Raw genomic sequence first — 5,610 nt, 5'->3', positions numbered from 1 at the left:
GTGTAAGCCGGTGTGGATTTAATCTTTGTATGTGCACACGTTCGGGTCAAAAGAGCAGGTCAGCACAACCACAATCCCATCTAATCTGTGCGGCTCGCTGTCGGGCTCCGATGCGTCATTTCTGGCACCTCTCTTTGTTTGGATTTAGACCCTCTAGCCTGGATGTGCTCCCTTATCCCCCAATCCCTCTCTGCACACATACAAACACACAGCTTACAGACCTTTGACCTGCCATGCACGCTGTACATGTGCTTTCTGACAGAGTCACATTTTACACCTGCGTAAATCTGAAAAATGAAAAAGCCACTACTATCCGCAAGGTGAACGGTCACATGTGACTGGTGGATTGCTAGAGATAAGGTCTCTGTTATTCATTGGCTGCAGTGGCCTGTATAAACCCAGAATAACCGACATAGTTCTTGCATTTTCACACCTTGATAGGAAGAGGAGTTGAGAATAAATGTAAAAAATAAAAGAAAATGAATACAACAGTGTTTGATCATATTTCTTCTCATGAATAAAAGCATTAATCTCAATTATTCCCAGGTTGAAATTCTTGACCACTTCTAAAAAAAACTTCTACATCTACAGTGTATTTCATGGAGTGCATCCTAACACTGATTTCACAGTCCTTGTGTAGATCGGCATCTGTGTGAACTTTGCTCTCTGCCAAGATTTGTCCGGCCTCCAGATATAATCAAATTACCTGAGTCATGCCAGCTCCTACAGATTGAATGAACAAGCACCTGCTGTGCCAGTCTGGGACGGGGACAGAGCTGGCAGCTTGTAGATTAAATAAAGCTGTCTAGTCCGTGCCAAGGTAATGGCTTCTCAAAGCAGAGTTAAATGTAATACTGATTCTGTGTCAGTGTTGCTTTGTTGGATAACTCTGTCCGGGGGTATTGAGCAGAGAGGCCCGTTGCACATGTTGCCTTCAGGGCTCCAGCTGAGATGGGCTACATTCTGGGTCCACAGGGACCCCGAAAATAATCACTTGGTTTCAGTTTTAAATCCTGTCAGCAACAGAAAGTTGTATGTATCAGAAGAAAACAATTAATGCATATACTGTACAGTAAGTTTAAATATATTCAAAATATAGAACCTAAAATAATGAAACAGTAAAAATGTGTTAATGAATATTTTCCTTTTTATACAAACAAAATATGGTCAAATGAATTGCCATATAACCAAATGTATTAAACATCTTAAAACATCACTTTTTTGATCTGTGAAGTTAAATAGGTCTCTCTGGTTACAAACTGTCCAAAGCAGGATATTTATATTTAGACCTGAGTTTAGCAAGGATTAGGTTGAGGCATATGGAGATAGTAACACCTCTGCAGCAGCATCTCATCTTGGTGGGTTGAGCAGGTTTGGTTTTTGGAAATGCTTATGAAACACCCTCATTTAAAAAAAAAAAGCATTCAACCTTATTAAGAAAATGTATTATGGGTTAAGCTCATACGCTTGTTTACAGTCTTTAATTTTTAATAGCTATTGTGCTGGAAACATCTGTGTTATGTCACAGCTTCCATGAAAACATCAAACACATGCGCCTTGTTATGTGTTTTCAGCTTCAGTGGGTTCTATTAATGCATTCATGTATGAGTATTGGAACTGTTTCTTACTGACACCGCGGTCTCTGTCATATTGATGGAATGTGCTCATGTACAGTAGAAAGTTAGTTTAATAGGCTATGTTTAAATGCACTCTGGAAAAGAAGACCACATTGTTCATGGCATATGAACAAATATATAGCCTATATCTGCATCTGGAAAGTTTTTACATTATGTAAATGATTAAATCACAAGTCAAAATGTTCTATACTTCACACATGAATGGATGGATTCTTAAAGCAATGAATCTGTTGCCCTCACACTACTAGAGGAATTCACCCTTATAATCATTGTTTTTTAAAGTGAAAAACAAGGACCTGAAAGAAGCTGTGGGAAGAGAAATGAAGAGGCATGCAAAATAAGTTTGGAGTACAGAAATGAAAAACTACGGTATGGACAATAAGGATGTCTCTGGCCAAATTTCACTAGCTGCACTGGGACCCTTCAATCAGACATGTATTTATTACCATGAGCATGTATTTCCTCAAAAAGTCGTTGTTTCTCAAAAACAGAAGGACATTTTTAGTAACAGATGGATGTCTTTTTATAATACACAGCTCCATCTTTATACAGTAGCAGCTCATACTGTTGGTACTTGGATTTGGTCCCGGGTTCAGGTCACGACCAAAGTTTGGATTTTGGGACCTGGTTGCCAGAGAGGTGTCAGTTCCGTTACCGAGCACTGCCGAGGTGCCCTTGAGTACCGAACCCCCTACTGCTCACACGCTCTTTCTTGTGCAGCCTCTCACTCTGACGGCTCTCCTTTAGTGCATGTCCATATAGGATCCTGTTTGTGCATGTGTGTATTTCTTACCTATGTGTGTACAGCATGTTCAATAACAGAGTGTAACGCTGAATTTTCTTCTTGGGATTAATCAAGTATGTCTTCTTCTATTTCAAATTGGATACTAAATATGAGACATTGGAAGCTTTTAACACTGAGGAAACAAAGGAAAACATCATCATCATCATCATCATCATCATCATTATAACAATACAATTTAAATGAAGAATAAGAAGACCCCAAACTATTGAAATGTTTTCAGACTGTAAAAAGAGAATGTGCTTGATTTCACTATGAAACCAGATCCTTTAATGAATAACGCCAGGCATTCAAAGTAAAGAGAAATTAGGTTTGCCCTGTAGAGTTCTTATAATAACACCTACAATCAACTACAACAAACCTTCTGAGATTTTTCATATATACTTGGGCCGGAGAACCTGCAAAGATATGTGACAGGGCATGGTCTAGAGTCCAGAGCTCTACATTACTCAACCTGAGCACGGAGGTCGACTGAGATGTGGTATCCTTCCACTGGCATTGCAAACAGATCGTTGGACTCAATTCCAGAGGAGGATTGAAAGTGTTCTAAGAAGATAGATTTCAGTACATGTTTACTCAATTTGCTCGGAGCAACATTGTGTTGATATTTGGTTTGTCAATGTTTTACATGTACTGATATTTATTTGTTATTTTCCTGAGTTTTTCTTTTGGGGTATGACACCTAGAAAGAAACAAATACTCATATACTACAATATGGCATGTGTAAGCATTAACTGTCATTTGTTAGCAGATAGAATAACTGAGCACTCGACGAATATCAACACTCTGACATATTCTAAATATGTGTGTATGGTGGGAAAATACAATATGTTCTAGAAGAGGTTTAAATACCTGCAGAATTACAGAAGATCCAGCTCACATGATGAATCTTTTGAAATGCAATCAGAGATGGTTTTCAGATGTTGAAAGGCAGACGATTTTTACGTATTCTCAGTGATGTAATCATTAGGCCGTTCACTCTGTCAGAACCTAACCATTACATTTCTTCTTAAATCAATTTCAGCTGAGAAAAATGCAATTTCTTATTTCATGACTACACACGGGTGGTTGCCATGACAAAGAATCAATCCTAAACTGTAACAAATGGCTTCAATTCCTAGAGGGAAATGGTTCCCATTTGTCCCCAGCTGGTCAATACACATTTGAGGTCCAGTCGAGAGCTCTTTAATATATGTGCGCTAGCTTGTTTACCCTTGGAGACAGAGACGTAATTTCTGACTGCATGTCTCTGGCCACATTCTGCTGGGGTTCATGCCATGGTTGCTGCTCTAAAAAAAAGGATTGGGATGATCAGGCCTTTCTCTTTGGCATGCTGCATTAAATTCAGCACCAGTGTAAGGGGTGGTGAAAATCAGCCCAGCTTTGTATGCTTTACTAGCCTCCCTGTTTTTAAAGGGCAGTGCTTAAAAATGCTTCACTGAGAAGATATGCACCCAATCTTCACTCCCCAAAATACAGGGAAAGGCTTTGAAGGCTGACCTATACTGTACGTGTCTGTTGTTGTGATGAAAGGACATAAAGCTCTCTTTGCATTTAAACAAGTGAAGTGCTGCAGGGGAGTTCAAGGACAGGGGCAAATTTGTAATCAATACCAGCTAAAGATCCTAATTTAGCACATTATTCATGTTGACAATGCTCCGTGGTTATCGATAGACGGACAACGTCATCGAGATGACAAAGACAAATAGGTCAAATAAGACTATTTATTGGAAAAGGTGACAGGACCACTACTGGTCAATGAAGTCTGTATGGAAGATCATCAGGTAACTCAATGAAATGAGCACTTTTTTTTTTTTTTAAATCTCACAACTAATACTACGATTGTGTTAATTTTTTCAAATTTTTGCATCAGAAAATGCATTTGTAGGGATGTCAGCTGGTGTTATCAATCTGTGGGGTGAAGGGGTGGCCATGTTGGCCTCCACCAGAGGCGCAAGCTTGCCAACAGGCAAGGCAGGCAACTGCGTGGGGCCCCAGACCAGTAGGGGGCCCCTGAGGGCTCACAAACTTTTAACCGCAGCAGCAGCCAAAAATGTAAACATTTTGCAATGACAGTGGGAAACATCCCTGAGGGGGCCCCATCAGATAGCACTCACTCTTGTTGCCCTGCTGAGTGTAACATACATTATATATGTGAAAGCCAAAGTTTGTCATTGAAAGTCAACCAAGAAAAATTAAGAGGAATTATCTGTCTATAGAGAAAACAGAAACAGGAGAAAAGAGGATCGAACATTGGGACAATGGCTGATAAATGTGGGTTGTAGGGCCCCCAATTATTTTGTGTCTGCGGCCCCAACAGACTCTAGAATCGCCACTGGCCTCCACTGTATGCTTGTAAAACACAAGGACATATTGGGAATTCTTATGCGCCCCAAAAATCCCAACGTCTTCGGATGCTTGCACAGTGTCAACATATTGAGTTGATCAGAGTCTATAACAACGCAAACAGTGAGAAGATAGATGATTCATACTGTATGTTTCATGTGTTTCAGGAGAGACAAGCAGATATAACAAAGATCAGTCTGTCTGTCAAGCTCTAACAATGACTCATAGAGGATTTGAGTTTCGTCTTTCTATGCACAACCCAATATTATTCATACAACTACCTCTCAGCATCCACGAGTGATGGAATAAGAGACGATCAAATGTAGTTTTTGTTTCTTGTCCCGAGTCCTGTTCTGTGCAAACTGGCAGGCTCCCTTACTGTATTTGTACTCGTCCATGCTCTTTCTTTCTTTTCCTCTCTCTCTTTGAGAAGTTGTTTTCAACAAATCAAATAAAAATTTTAAATTCTAGAAACATCTCGTCATTGTTGTTCTGATAAACAGGATGATCAGACATCTTGGATTACTTTGATTGTGTTCAAACATCTCCACAACACGTCAATGTGTGCACAAAGATGGAAAATCCAGTAACAAAATTTTATAATTGCATGCAGCTCATGACAAAATTATGAATAAATTGGAAGGGATAGACCATTGCTCATCTGCCCTATGTCTCAAAAATTGCATACTGGTTCCATAAGGGTCAAAAAAGAAAAAATCTTCAGCCTTATAAAAATACATCTAGAACTGGGGTCTCCAACAGGTAGCTCGGGAGCTACTGGTCTCCCACGGGCAGGTTTTCAGTCGCTTGCCTATAGGTTGACCG

Source organism: Labrus mixtus, chromosome 20 (genome assembly GCF_963584025.1).
Source record: "Labrus mixtus chromosome 20, fLabMix1.1, whole genome shotgun sequence".
NCBI classification, from domain to species: domain Eukaryota; kingdom Metazoa; phylum Chordata; class Actinopteri; order Labriformes; family Labridae; genus Labrus; species Labrus mixtus.
Note: the sequence above shows the minus strand (reverse complement) of the source record.